The sequence below is a fragment of the Anopheles arabiensis genome, chromosome X, assembly GCF_016920715.1.
Source record: "Anopheles arabiensis isolate DONGOLA chromosome X, AaraD3, whole genome shotgun sequence".
In the NCBI taxonomy this organism is placed as follows: Eukaryota; Metazoa; Arthropoda; class Insecta; order Diptera; family Culicidae; genus Anopheles; species Anopheles arabiensis.
The window spans coordinates 5,487,537-5,507,390 of record NC_053519.1 but is presented as its reverse complement, the minus strand read 5'-3'; the positions used below and the strand labels follow the sequence as shown (position 1 = coordinate 5,507,390).

The 19,854-nt window shown below is 44.7% G+C and overlaps 1 protein-coding gene across 4 annotated transcripts in view; it reads left to right on the top strand.

Moving 5' to 3' along the window:
• The window catches only part of LOC120906221 (irregular chiasm C-roughest protein-like), a 219,185-nt gene that overhangs the window by 154,285 nt on the left and 45,046 nt on the right, over positions 1-19,854 (top strand). For all 4 annotated transcript variants that reach the window (XM_040317736.1, XM_040317735.1, XM_040317734.1 and 1 more), the window contains one exon: positions 1,548-1,607. The gene's annotated coding sequence lies outside the window, so the exon portion shown is untranslated. The remainder of the gene's footprint in view (positions 1-1,547; positions 1,608-19,854) is intronic.

Genomic DNA, 19,854 nt, shown 5'->3' with positions numbered 1-19,854 from the left:
CGAGTTAGCAAAGTAACGCATGTGCGTTGTGACGTTACATTGAGGATGCAGAGATAAACTGTTGAAGCAGAGCTACATACTGGTCGTAGAGCTACGTTGAGCGTATGGAGCTACGGAAGAGCGTGGAGTTGTATTGTGAATGCGGAGCTACATGGAGGGTTAGTGACTGTATTATGTTAGCGAAGCCACAAGTCCAGAGCTACATTGTAGATACCGAGATACATTGATAATGTAATGTTCTAGAACCGGCTTATAGCGTACAAAGTTACAGCAGAGCGTAGAGTAATGTAAAGAGTCCGGAGCTAGTGTTAGTGCGTCCGGAGCTGCAACGTGAGTCCGGAGCTAAATATATCGAGTTAGCAAAGTAACGCATGTGCGTTGTGACGTTACATTGAGGATGCAGAGATAAACTGTTGAAGCAGAGCTACATACTGGTCGTAGAGCTACGTTGAGCGTATGGAGCTACGGAAGAGCATGGAGTTGTATTGTGAATGCGGAGCTACATGGAGGGTTAGTGACTGTATTATGTTAGCGAAGCCACAAGTCCAGAGCTACATTGTAGATACCGAGATACATTGATAATGTAATGTTCTAGAACCGGCTTATAGCGTACAAAGTTACAGCAGAGCGTTGAGTAATGTAAAGAGTGCGGAGCTACTTAGAGCGTCCGGAGCTGCAATGTGAGTCCGGAGCTAAATATATCGAATTAGCAAAGTAACAATGCGAATGTGAAGTTACATTGACGATGCAGAGATAAACTGTTAAAGCAGAGCTACATACTGGTCGTAGAGCTACGTTGAGCGTATGGAGCTACGGAAGAGCGTGGAGCTATAGTGTGAGTGCGGAGCTACATGGAGGGTTAGTGACTGTATTATGTTAGCGAAAGCCACACATGCAGAGGTACATTGTAGATACCGAGATACATTGATAATGTAATGTTCTAGAAGCGGCTTTTAGCGTACAAAGTTACAGCAGAGCGTTTAGTAATGTAAAGAGTGCGGAGCTAGTTTGAGCGTTCGGAGCTACATTGAGTGAGCGAAGCCACATTACGAAAGTGAAGTTACATTGAGGCTGTGGATATAAACTGTTCCGGCATAGCTACATACCGACTTTGAGTGTACAGAGTTACAGCAGAGCTCTGAGCTACATACATTGTGCTTGCGGAGCTACTAGAAGCGCTCACCTCTCTTTGGCAGTTTGGTAGACATCCTCCCCCACACAACCTACTGCTCATTACACTATCACTGAAAGAAACGATATTACTCATCAGGTTTTAACGTTGCCATCTTTTCCGTAAAAAGGGGATACATTCCGCCTAAAAGTATGCAAACTTTGAAGCAAAATCCATTTGAAAGCCCGCTAAATGCTTCAAACCTCTCGTTGGAGGTTGGGATTTGAGTCACAAAATAGTTACTGAAAAAAAACAAACAAATTGTATCCTTTTTGTGACACTATCCTTCTCGAAACGTATCGACAAGATGTGAGTGTACTGTTAGCCCATCTTCTTCATTGCTGTCTCTTTCTATCTCTTCCTCTCTCTCTCTCAGGGCCTCTGGCGAAAGCAGCACCACCATCGCAAAGCTTCCAGCGCCACGGCACACAACGAGGTATGCACCATATTGTTCACAATGCAGCAGCAGCAGCTTCCAGCCATATGAGGGAATGCTCGGATTGCAGCACACTCGCTAGAGATTTGCGCAAAATAATTCGGTCCCCAAACACCCCGGCTCGCCCGTAACGCTCGTGTCGAGCGTGCACTGCATAACCTGCACCTTTTCACTGCTCACAGTCGCGCCAGTGTTGGTGAGACGGCTTTCTTTTTGCTGCTTGCAGCGGCATCTTTTATCGTTGCCAATGTAAGTCTTAAAACGAAGACGCCCGAGCTTAGAAAGAATCTTGTAGCGAGGCGAAACAACAACAACAAAAAACCCGAAACTGTGAAATAAACTCCTTTGAGCCGAAAAGGGACTTAAGTTCGTTCGGTTGTTTTTTTTTTTTTTCATTTCTATACTTTTGCTATTCGGCGTTCACAGCGGGGCTCGCGTCGAAGATGCGAAACGCTAAAATGTAAATGAGCTTCTTCTGTTGCAGAAGAGGAAGGCGAGCGTCTGGCACTCACACACAGAAGGGCGCAAGCTTTCAGATCACGCTCAGCTTGCGAAGCGCCTTGGTGCCATAAAATATAACAAGAGACACACCGAACACACCGACGACAACAACGGCAGCCAAACAAAAGGCATGAAAAAAACGGGGCCATCTTGTCGCATTTAAAAAAAAAACTGTTCACCACGAGCGTGGAGAGCTGTGCCCTTTTTCTGTCGAAGGCGTTTTTTTTTTTTAGTTAAAGGGCGGCTCCTCCGATTTCGGGGGCCTTTGCTGTGTGTGCGCTGGCAGGCCAAATTGAATTTGGCTTGTTTTAATGAAGCATTTGCGGCGTGCAACTGCGGGAAATGAGATACATTTTGCTTCCGTCTCTCTCTCTTCCCCCACCCCCCCCCCCCTCTCTCTCTTTCTTGTTTCGTCGGCAACAATTCGTCGTAAAGACTTTTGCGCCCACTTGCGATTGATACCGGGGCAGTGGGAGAAAAGGGAAGCCTTCGCCTTTTTTTGGTGCGGCTGATCTGTGGCGGATTTTTTTTTTTTTGCGTTGTTTCGGCTCAACCCATTCAGTCGGACTCCCTGGCGGCAGCGGGGTTGTTGTGGAGGAGAGTGTAAGTGGGTGGTGATTATGTTCGCTCCCTAGCACGCCTCCCCCGGCCATTCGGCTCGCTCAAACGTCTGACGGACGACGCTTTTTTCCCTCTTTGATGTCCAATGCGGCGTCCAGAACCGTTGCGGCGGAGGGAAGCGAGGACGCCAGACGGGTGATCGTCAGGCACGGGGTCGCTTACTGGCTGGTAGAAAGTGGATGATAAGCGGATTAACGAGCAGCTGTACCCGGTCCGCCCCTTCCCCTTGCTGCGTGCTATGCTAACAAGCTGCAGCAACAGCAGCATAGATACGGTATAGTTCGGTAGTTCACTTTACCGTGAAGAGCTCTACATCCATCCCAGCCCTTCGCCACTGCTCGCCAAAGCTCAGTGTCTTATGCTCTACGCTTGGGAGGGAAATTCTTCGAGAAAATGCAAAAACACTGGCTACAAGAGAAAGAGAGAGCGAGAGAACGAGCGAAGAACGGGAAAGACAATTGGGAGCCGTCGATAAGAGACAGCTACTGGCCGTGCTTTTGCATGGTGCGCTTCCCAATTGTGTTCGTTTGATCCCGGGCCCTGCCCCTCCGCCCCGGTGTTAATTTCCTTTCTTGTTCTAGCTCTTTCCTTGCCCAGGGTTTTTGCCCTTGCCCAGTTCTGTCCAGTCTGGGACAAGCAGGCAGGCCAAAGAAGACAACAAAAATCCGCTGCTAGAACCCTTAAAGGGTACGAACACTTTGTTGTTTTTTTTTTGCACGTTTTTTTTATTTTTGTGCCGATGCTGGAAGGTTTTCATTTCAAGCGAAAATAGCAACTCCGGGCGACATCGAGCGACAGTTCTCGAGCAAGTGGCAAGCGTGATCCGTTAAGAGGCAAGTGCCCTCGGATAAGGACTACGCTTTGGCCAGCGCTTCCATCGTGCAAGGCGAGCGGGAACAATTAAATTGCGAACCATTATCCACTGTTTCGACGGGTGAACTGAGCAGAAACCGGCGGAGCCAAGGATCTTCAGGTCGGTGTGGACGTCTCCAGCATTAGCTTTTAGTTGGTTACAAGTTTCTGTTCGCTACGATTGCATTAAAAGATTGTTGCGTGGCGGTACCTGGCTGCAACCATTGGGCACGCAACCGTTTGGTGACTCTGGTTTGGGCTCTGCTTCGCACTCCATCTATCGCATCTTAGGTTTGTCCCACCGGTTTTATACTTTTTCTGTGTGAGTGCTATAAGACAATAAATACAGTGACACCCTCATCATACGAAAAAGTGAAGTAATCGGTTCTAAGACTGCAAATGAACTGCTATATAAGGATATACATGAATCCTAGAGCCATGAAAAATGTCTTCTTAATATTAAAAACTGGGGAAATATTAGTAATTCAGTATTTTGCATCATTATTTTGACAAATTTCTTGAAGAACTTACTATTGGTGTATGTTTTAAGTCTTTTTTTACGTTCAAGTTATTTGCCCGTAGAGCCAAAGCTTCATTTTAGAGATGTTTGAGGAAAAAATGTAAGACTACCGCTGCAATCTAAAGATGTCAAAAAGATCTGTCATCCGTTTAGGTTCAGGTTTAATTCTTGCTGTTAAGATATGTCACGCTAGACATTGCTCATTTCAATTCATTTGGATCCTGGATCTGTTGGATCCTGAACAACTTGCAAGCAACACTCATCAAAGCACAGTTGGACAAGACGCTATTGTACGAAACATATCCTCCTGGCCATCTATATATATATAAAAATCTCGTGTCACGGTGTTTGTCGCGAGCAAACTCCGAAACAGCTGGATCATTTTCAACGAAACTTTGCACACACCTTATGGTGGTATGAGAATAGGTTTTAAGACTCACATCATTTTCAGAAGTTGCACTAAACTTAATTTATTAGCAATTTTCTAACTCCCATACAAAGGACATCATTGTTGTTGATGTATACAGCACTTTGACAGTCGGTGTGAAGCGCGGTTTACACTCGGTGTAAGGTGCGGTTTACACTCGCTGTGAAATGCCTAGCGGTTTACGATGTTGTCACAAATATCCATAATGACAAAACAGAGATGGAATACTTTAGTTTGGGAATAATGAATTAAAAAATACATGCTATTTCGCTTTGTCCTATTAGCTGTTTGATGTTCCAAAACGAACAAATATGCTTGCTTTAATAATTGTAACATAAACATGTTTGGTTACTGATGTTAAACTCGCAAGTGTAAACAACATTTTTCGTTATGGTGTTTTTTTTTTCGGTCTGCCCGGCTGCGGTCTTACCCGGCGCTCTGGCACCAATCGAACATACAAAATGTATGGGATTTGATATGTTCGATTTGATATCAAACAAATCAAACATGTCAAATTCCATACATTTTTCATGTTCGATGTCGTGTTTGATTGGTGCCAGATCGCCACTTTATGTGTACATGGGGCTATTGATGGAGTAGCAGTTTTCTAGCATACAAGTGACATTTGAGAGCTTAGAAGCAAACTCACGTTAATACTTTTGTTTGTGCAATTTGAGTATCAAAACTGTGTACAACATAAAAATTTTAATCGATATATCGGAAAAAACACGTATGTAATATAAAGTTCCTTCAAAATTACCTTACTATCCCTTTATTGATATCATTATTCCTTTACAATTCTGTTTTTCATTAATTGGCGTTTTATAGTAAACAATGCCAGCAAGGCGGAATATAGGACGAAGAACGAATACAGCAGCAAGTAAGAGAAGGAGCAGAGCTGAAAGAACATCTGATCAAATAGATCGTGACAATTTAAGTGTGCGTGAAGGAATGTCACAGTTACGCGCAACTCAGTCACAACACAATCGAATAGGGCGAAATCAACAACGACGATTAGAAAGAGCACAAACGCGCTGGTTCGTAACTAACATCCGCAGAACATATGACCAACAACGACAACAAGAGCATCGAGCTTTTTCATATTCTTCCTTCCATCGAATTGCATTTCAATACGAGCCTGACATTGCATATTATAACCATTCAAAAGTTTTAATAGGCTCCATGGATCAGGAATGTCGCTTCTGCCATGCACTTAAATTCAAACATGAGCCAGCTGGAATGTGTTGCGCTTCTGGAAAAGTTTATTTGCCATCACTTGAGACACCACCGGAACCGTTGAAAGGTTTACTTACAGGTACAGATTCTGATTCTGCCATGTTTCTGAAATCCATCCGAAAATTCAATTCGTGTTTCCAAATGACCTCTTTTGGAGCGACCGAAATAGTTTCCAACGCTTCTTCAAATGGTCAAATATTCAATTCTACGTTTAAAATTAAAGGCCAAGTTTACCACAAAGTAGGGTCGTTATAACCAATGCCAAATACTACCCCTAAATTTTTACAAATTTACTAGGTTTACCGGGCCAGCTAGTAGCTTTATAATAAACGATTCTTAGTCTTGAAACGCTCATCAACTGCTTGGACAGTCATCAAAATGATATAAATGCTCTATGAAGACCGATTGTGATCTTGATGATGCCAAACAAGCGTATCAAAAACAATAAATGAAGTTACTCATAATGCGAGATTTTACTCGCTAAGAGAGGTATTTGTTTTGCTAATTACATTTGCTCCTTATGCGAAAAACTCGTAATAAAGGGGTTCTCGTCATGAGAAACACATGAAAAGGATGTCAATAAGATTTTACGTCCATTCTGAAGTATCCTGATGGTTTGGCAGGATTTCTCAACTGAACTCTTATCTTAAATACTCAATACTTTCATGACAGTCGATGTAAATGGTGTAGTAGTAGTATCGAGATTAATTAGGCTATAAAAGGCATTCACTTTGAAGAAATCATGTGGAGTAGTGGCTTTTTTCGATTGAATGGAATAGGGTAAGCGTACCAATTATGGCTATAATATGTCATCAAGATACCGATTTTACCCCTGTGAAAATAAGTACTGAGAAAAAGGTCTAAAGTCTTTATGTTTGCTTGTAGCCTACGCTGTGTAGAACACGAGGGTTAGGGGGGGGAGGGTCTATTATTGCTGAGTGTTTATCAAATTCCTCGACAAATTGAATTCCAAATTGCATCTCAAGGTACCAACTATGGCTATAGTCTTCCTAGCAATTCGCCATAGCTGTACCAACTTCATTCAAGACTGCATTATTTTGGTGAAATTGATTCGATTACACTCCACTGATTATTTCACTGTGTGCCGGTTTAAACACTTTACAAATAAATGATGCTTAAATCACATATCAACACTTTAGATTGCGAACATAACAACGTAACCCCCGATTTGTTCATTTGTAAACTAAGCACTACGACCAAAACGACAGATGTCAACAAAGCATCCATAGTGTGCTGAGATCTATGTGTAGTCGTTGTAGGTTTCAACAGTCTACTCCGTCTCGTAGACTTTATTAAGTGTGGAAGCAGTAATCCCGAGCTAAAGGCCTTATATAAGGTTGGCACCCCGATGCAAACTTTCGCCTATCCAATTACGGAATTTACGGTAGAGGTATTGTCATTCTTTTTGAGAATCGAACTCCACAATAAGAGCGTTGTTCATCAACAATTTGGTGGAGGAACTTAGTTAGTTACACTGGAATTTTAACACAATAAATTAACAATTTCTGGGGTGTTCTTTTCAGGAGCCTACGTGCTCCGTTAGCGATGCATACATTTTCTTGTTTAATTCTCGTTGCGTTGACTCTATTCCAACCGGATTCTATTTTAAATGGAATTTCTGTCTAATAGGAAAAAAGATGTAATACGTGTTGCCTATGCTAGGGCGTTATTAATTCATTGCCTAACTTACGGGTGTGTTCTGCCTATCTCAAAATCCAACGGTCGTTAAATAACTATTATTTTGCACCAAAATGATGATTTTAAGATAAAATTATGGTTTGGTGCTTGGAAATCGCTAATATCCTACAGTGTCTGCTCTTAGCGAAATGGTAAGAGATGCCAAAAATCTTGGCAACACAATTTAAAAGGTTGATATTTAACAAACGGAAGTGAGCAGTACGGAACTACTGAAGCACAAATGTGTTAAAATGTTCATATTTGCAATGAAAAATCCATCCGTGGTTTTAGAATGCTATAGCCACAATTGGTACACTTACCCTAGCTCATTTTATGTTGTTTATTAACTCTCTATCGCCACTAGCATCTCCCTCAAAATGACTTCAATCGTTTATTGGTTTGATCAACAAATAGAACGTTAAATCCAGATGAGTAAGTTGACTCTCCATGCCGACTTGCAACTCACTCACTCGACGACAAGCATGTTCTAGGTTTGTTATGCATAATTCTTTAAGAGTGGTTCTTCCCATCACTAGCATAGAGCGAAAGATCGTACTCACCGTATCACTCACAACAATCAAGGTGCTAAGAAAAGTCGCTTCAATATCGGAACGATAGTTGCTATGAATTCTAACCCTAGAGTTCTTGTCTTGCTACGAACCTTACTAGGAGCGCTCTTACCTCCATGACCGAAAGCTCGCTACCATGTCTAGCACCATCACCACCACCACCAGCAGCAGCAAAAGAGTGCAAACAATCTGCCAAAAAGAATCTCACTGCAGCCCGATGACTCACCACCTCCACCAGCAGCAACATCTCTACCGAAAGCGCCCCCAAAAACCATTTCGACTATCTGCCGGTGCACTGTCCCAGTGCCACAGCCAACCCGATTCGGTGGCCCGATCAATTATTAGCGTGTCCGGGTGTCCCACCGCAGGCCCAAAATGTAAATTTCAACAACCTTTCCTCCCACCAGACCAAAAGCGAAGCAAAGAAAGCACCAAAAAAAAAAAAAGAAAGAAGAAGCTAAATAAACCCGGAAATAATCCCGGAGCGTGTGTGTGTCGGGGAGTGAAGGTGGTTCGAACTGGCAGGACTTCATTTCGTTTGTTGGTCACGAAACTGTCCCTCCTTTGTTGGAGTTAAATCGCGGTGGCCATCCCATTTACCCCATTTTCAAGCCCGCCGGCGCTCGTTTCACTTTTGTGCTGGAAGTGGGTTTTCTCTCTCTCTGTCTCTCTCCATTTTTTTTTTTGTCACATTTGCTTGAGCGCCATTTTGCTCCTCCGCCACAGTCCGCCGTAGTGCCGCTTTACAATGGACACACGGAGATATTTATGGCGCTTTCTTAACCAAAAACGGCTTCCGCGAATCCACACTCCGCTCCGCCGTCTCCGCTCCCGCCGTGTGCTCATCTCTATCAGACGCTCTCGTGAGGGTTTTTGAGCAAATGTAGCTTCCATTTTGGAAAATTTTATTACCATCAGCACCGCCACTGCCACTACCGCCGCCGCCGCGGAGGGAAGCAGTCGGTTTTGAGGCTTTGAATTATTTATTTTCCAAAACACACACACACACACATATTGCCAGCCGGATGGATGGATGGAGATGGATCGATGGGGGTGGGGATGGTGGGAAGTCAAACAAGAAAAAAAAGAAACCCGGCGAGCATCTCCCGCAGGAATCTTGCCCCTGTTGGGCAGAGGTTTACCCCCTCTCTCGCTAGACTAGGAGAGTGAAACGAAAGTGCTTTGGAAAACCGATTCCAAACACCATTTTTGTGCTTCGTGTCCCCCCTCCCCCCCCCTGGCAGAACGCGGCTATCGATGGCCGCCGCCATCAAACCGGCCAGAACCGAACAAAAGACGCTGATCCTGATTGGCGTGCATCTTGGTCCCGGGTCTTGGCCAACGGCGCTCGGTGACACCGGGGGGCAGTCCACCACTAAGCGGGCCGCTTTCCATGCTCCTTTGGCGCTCCAAACATGCCACTTCAATTTTCCACAAAACCACAAAACCACCGCACACACACACACACACCCATCAATGGGGGCTGGGATCCGCTGGGAAATATCGGCGAGTGGATTATCGCGCGCGCGGGAAAACACTGCGCTGGTCCGTCGTTACTCCGGCCGCAGGTTGGCCCCGCGCGCGCGTTGGCACTTTCTTTCACCACCCCCTCCGGTAGGCCGCAGGCCGGCAGAAGAGCCACTGTAAAAGCGTGTGTGAGCGAGAGAGAGAGCGAAAAAAAAGAGTCAAGTAATAATTTATCGTCACGCATGGCTGTGTACCTATAGGAATAAATAAGCATTGCCGGAAAAGCATAAAATTCCCGCCACCACCAGGCACTCAATGCGAACCTCTGCATCTCTTACCCGCCCCCTCCTTTCCGTCTCTCTCTCTCTCTCTCTCTTCACCTAGCATCCGTACCGTTACAATTACATAAGCTCGTGCGGTCGTGCTCGGGGTGAATGCGGGCCCGGCGCGCATACCGACGATGTTAAAATAATGAATCATTCCCTGCGCTTTGCGTTTTGAAGATACTTCCACCGAGCCCTTTTTCCTCCTCGCTCTCTCTCTCTCTCACTCTCTCTGTATGTGTAGTGCTGTGTGTGTATGTGTAAAGGACCCACCGCCGCCGTCCATGGGAGATGGGTTCGGTAGCTAAGGGTGCTCCTTTCCGGTGCTCAATGCGTGGCGATTTTGTGCCGGACCGAATCGCGGTTTGCAACGGGCCCGAGGAGTTTTCCTTTCTTTTTAATAATTCCCCCGCTGTCCCGTTTTCGCTCCCCCCCCCTCCCCCCCTTTTGCCCTCACACGATGCATATCCGGGGCATGAATCATTGCGGTGCGGTGCGATGAACGTCTTTACTGCCCGCCGCCGCCGCCGCCGCTGCTGCTGCTGCTGCTGCTGGAATAAGAAATACAGCAAAGCAGAAATATCATACAAACCCACACACCCGGAACACACGGGTGTAGCGTGTGTGTGTATTAGCACGGACATTGGGAAGGGCAAGAAGAAAAGAAAAACAACCCTCCGAGCACCGCTTTATGACATTTACCTTTACACTTTGTAGCGGTTTTAAAGCAATGAAAGAATGTAAGTGTGTGTGTGTGTGTGTGTGTGTGTGTGTGTGTGTGTGTGTGTGTGTGTGTGTGTGTGTGTGTGTGTGTGTGTGTGTGTGTGTGTGTGTGTGTGTGTGTGTGTGTGTGTGTGTGTGTGTGTGTGTGTGTGTGTGTGTGTGTGTGTGTGTGTGTGTGTGTGTGTGTGTGTGTGTGTGTGTGTGTGTGTGTGTGTGTGTGTGTGTGTGTGTGTGTGTGTGTGTGTGTGTGTGTGTGTGTGTGTGTGTGTGTGTGTGTGTGTGTGTGTGTGTGTGTGTGTGTGTGTGTGTGTGTGTGTGTGTGTGTGTGTGTGTGTGTGTGTGTGTGTGGCGGTTCGCTTTTATACCCTCTGCATGACCCTGAGAGCTCGTGTTGCTTCAGCTTGGGAGCAAATGGAAAAACCACCAATTAAATATAAATTCCATCACACACACACACACACGCAGACACCAAGGACGTGGATGGAAATGGTGGGTGGAGACCGGATTGTGGAGCTGCATTTGAAACTTCTTTTCACTTTTAACAGCCCACTATGTTGAGTCTAAGTTGTTGTGCGCCTAACCAGTATGCAAGTTGCTTTTCCCATTCTATAAATAGGTTATTGCTAGTTTGGACAAGCGAAAGGAAAAATCTTTCTCAGCAATTGTTTGTCTTACAACATGACACGGCATTTCACTCTGTTTGTGTGTGTGTGTGTGTGTGTGTGTGTGTGTTAGCAAGAGAGTCTCACTTTGATATAAAAGAAGCATAGAAAAATGCCAACAATTAAAAATGACCTAAAACCCAATGGAAGATATTTCGGCGTGTGCCTTATAGGTGCCTGAATGTATGCAATTAAATATTTTGACAAAAATTGTTTCATAATTCATGAAGTGTGATAAAATTAAAAAAAGCCACTTATCCGCAAGCAAATATTCGTTCCATAGTATTAAGCGTATTTAGAGCAACCTTAATCCTTTTTGAATGTGCGCCTTTAGCGAATATTGCATACATACTGGCGTTTCCCCAGCTGATCGTTTGTATGCAAAGGTATGCAATGCTCCTTACTTCCTTTTCTTTTCAGTACCCATTGGTGTTTTATTTTCAATATGTGCATGAGCTTTTTGAGTTTTTCGATCAAAAATTTCCTATTCTGTCAAGAAATTAAAAAAGAAAAACAGTGCAATCGTTCCTTTTTAAGATATTTTTTGTTTGTTCTATTATTATTACGCGATTAAAAGTAAAAGGAATTATAACAATATTCGGTACAAATTGTGACAAACACAAACACCCCTTTTCTGCGACCTGCTTAAACGTTGCATCGCAAAACTTCGCTAAAGCTACGGCACGACGTAACCGTGTTCTTTGTCTTTTGACGTTTAATTTTTAAAGTAGTTTCCACATAAAACCATTCCTTTCGCAACAAACCGGCGACGGCGAAAAGGGGTCCGCTCCCCCCCCCCCCCCCCCCAAAAAAAACGCCACAAAAATTTCAATTTTCTGTGTAACAAACTGCACACCAACAGGACGAGATGGTTCGGTCCACAGCGAGGAAATTGTATCAATTAAGTCCCCTTAATCCATGAATCTCTATCTACCATTCACCATTGACGGTGAAAACCTGAGGCTCCCGGTCTCAATCAACCCATGGCGGTTGGGCGATGAGTGTGTGTGTGTGTGTGTGTGAGTGTGTCCGGTGGAAAATGCGCTCCGTAAAAGGGATCCTCCAGAACGATTAGCCTTAATTACGCTAGTTTATCTTCGTGCCGGTCGGCGAAGGTTCGGCATTCGACAGCCAATGTCGTGCCGGACAACCAGCGCGGCCGGGGAGCTGCCCCCAGCCGATCAGATAGCGAGATCTCATTGAGATATTTTTCACCGTCTTCGGTGATGCTGTGCCCGGGCACGACGGCTCCAGACGGTCCAGGGCGACCCCCCGGGCCGAGCTGTGTCTAGCCAACGAACCGTGTTTAGCGAATGTGTTTGAGTGTGTCAAGAGAAGCTTGCCGAATCCGTGCCGGTGTAATAGCGTAACGTGCAAACGTGAGCTTCGCCTCACCACTGTCGATGTTATGGACCGTGCTGCAAAAATGTCATGAGTATCACGAGATTTTCACCAACGAAAACAATGAACATATCCGTGGTAGCTTGATGCTCAATGCTGATACTCAATAAAAGTGCGTCATGACATGCTGAACCTGACATGTGAATTCTTGAGTTCTACGCGATAATCTGACTGACAAGCTGAGCTTAATCCCGGCGCAAGCATAATCATTTTTCTGGCTGTGAACAGTGCTGCCAAATGCCACTGTTTCAGTCATCAACACTCATGACTGAAACGAAGCTCAAATCGGATCATGTACACAACTGAGATGATCAGTGACGATAATCAAACAGTTGGAGAATCAATCACATGCTTGGTGACATTTTGATTAGCTCCCAACTCTTGGTTACTCACTTGGTCATGACATTTTCTGTCGGTGATAATCACGACATTCATGGAATATGCTTGGCGCGTGGGCTCTAGCAACAAAATGAGCATGCCTTCTCCCTCTATCTGTTTTGATTATCTGTCGGGTCAAATAAAGTGAGAAAACATGCTCATTTTGTTTCTTGGAACCACTCGCAAGCACTGACCGCAAGCATATCTCCCATGACACATCGCGATGATCACCGACTGAAAATGTCGCGACCAAGTGACTGACCAAGAGTTGGTCGCACACAATGTCACTAAGCATGTGATGGTGACACCAACTGTTTGAGGCTCGCCTCTGATCATCACAGTAGAGCTTGTGACGCTGACATGATTTTGTTTCAGCCGGAATTTGTCATGACTATGTCAGTGACATTTTGCAATACTGATCACAGCAAAAAAAAAGTCATGACATAGTGACTGACCAAGCGATGGTCGCAAACATGTCATGAGCATGTTTTGGTCACACCAACCGTTCTGAGTATCACCTCCGAGTTATCACAATTGAGTACGTGACGCTGATATGGATTTTGTTTCAGTCAGATTTTTTGTATGTCATTGACAGTGACATTTTGCAGCACTGGTTATGGATGTAATTTTCAATGTCAAACAGTAATTTGCAAAAACACAAATGCGTCACTGCGCTGCTGCATCCTACCTTATCATGTACAGCATCATAATAAACCCCGAGAGGTTTATTTCTTCACACATGGTACAATTTTTTTTTGAGTAATAAAAAAAACTGATCACACCCACTGTAATTCACATTAAAGTGAGCACCAAACATAATCATGCAGCAAACAATGAAGCACATACACACACACCCTTCATTTACACCCTCTTCTCTTCCACCACTTGCCGCAAAGGGTATTAAATCACGGCACAGGATCCCTCGCGGGATACGCTTAACAAAACAAAAAAAGCGACGATGCAGCGTGTGCCTAATGTTGGAAAATTCATTTCAATCACCGCTGTAGGTGGTGGCTGGTGTTTGTTGGGACCTCTTCTTTATTTTATTTTTTGTTATTGCTGCTAGTGCTGTCGCTTCTCTTCGTTTTTCAAGGCAAAAGGTTAATTCTATTTAGAAAAGCCCGACCCACCCACGCGGTGCGGTATTGAAACATCAAACGGTAAGGAAGCGAAAACTGGAAGGGGAGAGAGCAACAAAAACGAGAAGAAAAAAAAAATTATATATTCTCAAACACTGTTCGGCTGTCCTTTGTACCCGTCACCCGGACCCACTTTTTGCCATGATGAAGGGTCCGCGAGTTTCAAGGCTTCGCTGATTTGGTTTTTGTGTGCGTTTTTTTTTTTTGTTGTAACGGTGCGCTTTTTTACCATTTCATCTTTTCTGCCTATTTTTTTGTCTTGTCTCGTTTCGGAAAGATTGTTTGAGCGTTTGTTTGATCAGCAAGCTGATTAAAGGATGCCAACTGTGATGATTATAAATGCGACCAGTGCGAAGGCGGCACGCGGGAAGGATTAAAACCCGGGCGCAAGCAAAACACGATGCAGCCTTGCTGGGCTGCCTGGGAAACCCGTTTGCCACGTGCCGTGGGTACGAATAGAGTGGAATGGATGGGTACGACAAAAAGAAAAAAAGAAAGAACCGCTTAGGCGATGTAAGACAATCTTTCCATCGCGAGGATTGTAGATTCAGTCGTACGGTTTTACCCAGTGTTGCGAACGGTGACGTTCATCGACATAAAATTGTAAACATTCATTCGATTTGAAGCTTCCCATTCCCATCTCTCTCTGTCATTTGACATTCCCGTCAAAAAATGTCATTTGACATGAAGACATTTTCAAGATACATTCATTTGACATTCGCCAACCTGTATGAATCGTGAACTGTGTCGTATTGCAAACGGCCGTATTCATGTCAAACTACAACAGAGCGTGCGGTGCAAAGGCTTTCGTTTCACTAGTTTTTGCTATTTCACTAGAATCCCCATATTCAGCGACGATTTACTTCATAATCCTCCGATCGTATCGATTTGTGTTGTTCAAAAAATGTCAAATGACATTCAGACTACATTGTTTACATTTCATGTCATTGCATCAGCCCTGACGGTAGCGACACGAATGAAGTTCGTTTAATGACAGTCGTGTCGTGGAAGCATTGAATGTCATCAGCCAAAAATTATTTTGACCGGCTGTTTACGGTGACTGTCATGAAAAATGTCAACAGTTAACAACACTGGTTTTACCTCACCTGCGTGAGGTCATCTTATGGCGCCACGTATGCTCTAGCGCAGTGATGTCAAACTCGGTTTTGGGTCGCGGGCCGGATATACAGTTGAAAATATTCTCGCGGGCCGCAACATGGCGGTGTTGGAATACTCGCAAGCTATGTGGCCTTTTTTCAAGGAAAAGAGACTACCAACTTCTTAGAGACCTCGTCCAATTCACGCCTTTTTGAAGTGCTTGGAGTTTCCAGATTTTTAAAGCTATCGGCCTGATTTTTTCAGAAGTCTAGCTAAAGAGTACCCTCATAAATTAAGTGAAGAAAGCAGTATTCCGAGTGGTATACATGGTTTCCGAATTTTCCAGAAAGCCTAAAATTCAGAAAAGGAAATTATTGATGCTGATAAAGGGCTGAATTATGCTCGTGTTGACCTTCCAAAATTGGAGCGACAGATGGTATACCGGCCGTTATCCTAAAGTGGTGTGCCTCTGCGCTTGCTCCCTCGCTGATGAACATTTTTAAGGAGTCCCTGAGATGTGGGACCTTTCCTGCCACTTGGAAATCTTCCTGGATGACACCCATCTACAAGAAGGGCTGTAAGAATGATGCTGTAAGAATGAAGGTGTTCGAAATGCTAATCTACGAGCCATTGTTGGCCTCGGCCTGCAACTATATAAGAGTGAATCAAAATGGTTTTGTACCCAGGCGATCTACAACGACCAGAATTTGTTAGCAAATGCCATAAATCTATCGATACCGGTTTACAACTAGATGCTATTTATACGGATATCAAGGCATCATTCGACAGTGTACCGCACTCCATCTTGCTAGCGAAACTCGACTTACTTGATCACCCAAACCCTATGATAATGTGGCTTAGATCGTACCTTACAGATCGTCAATATTCTGTGAAGTTAGGCCCGTACATGTCATGTCTAGTGCATACATCTTCTGCAGTCCCGCAAGGGCAGCAACCTGGGTCCGTTGCTGTTCCTTCTTTCCATCAATGACGCGACGTTGATCCTTCCGGCTGATAATCATCTACTGTACGCAGGCGAAGCGAAAATTGTTCGTGTTATTCGTGAACTAGTAGACCACGCCCGACCGCAAACTTCCTTGCATGAGTTCCCGCGTTGGTGCACCCGTAATGCTTTATCCCTATGCACAGACAAATGCGATGCTATCACTTTCAGTCGTTCGCGCTGCCCATCATTATATGAATATGCGCTTGATGGACAGTCCTTGGCGCGAAAACAATGTGTTAAAGATCTAGGCGTTTGGCTCGATACAAAACTATCATTTAAGGATCAGCTGGATCACGTAGTAGCCAGCAGCAACAGAGTGCTGGGACTAGTTATCAATATGACTCGCGAGCTTAATTGGAAACAATCCAGCGCAAAATTACACGATTTGCACGATCGCTCATGGAACCAAAGGCTCGATTACCGGAGTAGGCGTTTACTACTCGGGTTACCTGCCCTAAGTGAGCGAATACGAAAAGCCAGGCTGTCGTTCATCACGGGACTTCTCGACGGCCGTATTGACTCTCCGTCACTACTGGCTGCCATCAACCTGTACGTTCCTGCCAGGCCGCTCCGGACTCGGGCAATGTTGGCCCTCGACGACCGTAGAACGCATTTTTGGCTCCTCTGATCCGTTCCTTCTCATGTGCCGTGCTTTCAACGCCGTCAGCGACGCTTTTGAGCCGAGAATTTCGCCGACTGAGTTTAATGATCGTGTTTCTGTGTTAAATTTTGTTCCATAGTGCACATTTTTATGTTCTACGTTATTGTAATCCATTGTAAAACACTCATTGTAAAGCATTGCTTGAATGGTTCGAGAGGGCATTACCGTCCATCGATAGACAAATAAACATAAACATAAACAAAAAATGGGCGAAAATATGGGAAAATATGAGTCCGACTTTGTGGAGCCGCCAGCAAACAAGAACTAAAACACATCTCTAGCGCGTTGCCTACCTTTAGGCGGCTTTGTGCGGCGCAAACGTTGCGTTAAGGTGCGCCCAAACTAAGGCAGCAGTTAGCGGAATTTGGGGCAAGTGTGCCATGTAAGGGTAAGAGTGCCACCAAGCATTTTTTTTCCATAAAAAAACTTTAGTAAAATGATCAATTGTGTATACAGTTAGTTGCGTTCCAATGATACTGGTATACTGTGCCGAATTTCATAGAGATCAATCGATTTTTCCCTTTGCTTTGAACTGATTTATGTTGAATTTCAAAATTAGAGCACAATATTATAGTTATTCAATCAAATCAAATACAGGGTTTCCCACGATTTTTTGGTGCGTTCCCACGATTTTTTTATCGTTTCCCAGAATTTTTTCCAATTGTTCCAATTGTATTGATATTCAATCGGAAAATACCAACAAATGATGGGAACGAACCAAAAATCTATGGGTGATTTTCCAATTGTCTAAGAAATACGTTTATTTTAACCAGGTGGCCGTCTTGCCCCATAGCCCATAAAAACAACGTCTTTTTGGACCCTTTTTAAAACGCTTCAAAAACAGTTTTGTTTGCACTTTTTGCAAGCGAATTTCATTTATGAGTGAGGAAAAAAAATGTAAAATAGTTATGAGATTCAAATTGGCTTTTAGGGAGTTTTAGTGAGTTATAACATGAAATGCTTAAGGTGCCACACCTGCCCTAAATTCCGCTACGGCAGAAAAATTCACTTTACGGCCACGGCTGCGGCTGCAGTTTTTATTTGCCCCGACCGCATCGATCAGCAGGCAAAATAGAGAATGTATTTGAAGTGCGCCGGAATCGGATATATTTGCGATAAAAATCAAGCCAATGGCTTGCACGCAATCTTACAGCCCATTTGCGCGCCACTGGGTGACATTATTGTGGCGGGCACAATGCTCAACACCAATAATCAAGAGTGGAGCGGGTGCGTTGTCCCGCTTTGCAGCGCTAGTCTAGGATAAGCCACGGAGGAATTCACACCCATTGAATACTGCGGCAAATTTCTTCACAATGTGTGTGTGTGCCATTCGGCGAAGCGAGAGCACACACACACACACACACACACACACACACACACACACACACAAACGTGAAAGCGGGGGACAAGACAGCCCCAGGGGACTGTCGCAAGCTAGCAGCCATTGACAGCTGGCAATAACTTTACATCGCGCGCACGCATCGCAATACCTGAGAAGCATCATCACCTGTGTAGCACCAAAACAACCGAGAAGGGTGAACTGACACACACACACACATAGAGAGAGAAAGAACAAGAGAACAATAAAAGCGAGCAAACCACCAACGCCCAACCACCAACAATGCATCGAATGCGAATGGTTGAAACAAATCAGCCAGGAATGTGGGGGAGAGATGAAGAGAAAGAGAGAGAGAGAGAGAGAGAGAGAGAGAGAGAGAGAGAGAGAGAGAGAGAAAAGGAAATAAAACCTGAGCAACTTCCGAAAACTCCCACGCGGCCGTCGTGGATTCGCGCGGATGAATCTTTCATCGGATGAAGTCACCAAGGCGTACTAAACTGTCAGTTAAGCGAAATTGAAGTCGATAAACTGCCAAACAGGGGCGAGCGGGCGAAGGTGAGTGGACAAGAGAATGAATAGGAACGGGGGGAGGGGGGGGATCAGCACGTCCTGTCTGCCTTTTCCTCTATTTTGTTGTTGCGCGTGTAGCATCCCTACGGTAGCAGCCCGATTTGCGATTCTGTTATTTTCCTGCTCGTTGGTGTGTGGGTTTTGTTTTTGGTGCTTCTTCCTCTTGTACTGCACTCTTTCATTCTATTTGCTTTACAGCAGAAGCCGAGCCGCACATTCGAACGGTTGCGCGTTTGCCGGGCTCGCTATGATTGTTGCGGTTTTTGCTCCGGCTGGTTGCCCGTTTAACCGTTGGCCGATCGACGCGTACACGTGAAGGTGTCGTTTTTGTTTCCAACTAGAGGGGAGAGGGGGGGGGGGAAGGGAGGGACGGCAGTGAATGTAAGCACTTCCGTACCAAAGCTGCTGCGAAATGGTTTCGGGGGAAGTGTTCGATTTGTTTGCCGCAGGCTTTGTTTGCACCATAAAAAAAAAAACTAGTGTCATTGCGCCGTGGGAGCTGAAACAGTGATTCGTGGTTTTGGGGGCTTTCACGTTTTTTTTTTACAAAGTTCTCCTTGTGTCGAATGGGACTTGAGCGACTATTATGCATTAAAAAAACTAATATTTAATTTGAAAAAAAAATCAATTCAACCTGCGCCCTATAAATGAAAAAAGGTTCCTTTTGCATACCTTCCGGCGCTTACAGGAACGATGCGTTGCCCTCGTTAGCATTACCCCTTCCCAGCGTGTTCATAAGCATGATTTTACCCACAGTTAATCCATCACTTCAAGTCACACAGTACCGCTAGAGCAAGCATCAGTTAGATGGCTTAATTTCCTGCTTGGATTCAAATAAGACGCATTCGCACAATAAACGGTGCCAAATTCTTCCCGGTCCATTTCATTACACTCACGACATGTGTTCCGGGAGCCAAACAACAACACCACCATCGCCACCCCATTGACATTGACATTGAATTAATGCGTACGCGACTGTGTGTGTGTGTGCCTTTGTTTGTGTTAATCATAAAGGGCTGTTTACGTCGGCAGGCGGAGGGAGATCCTTTATTTCCA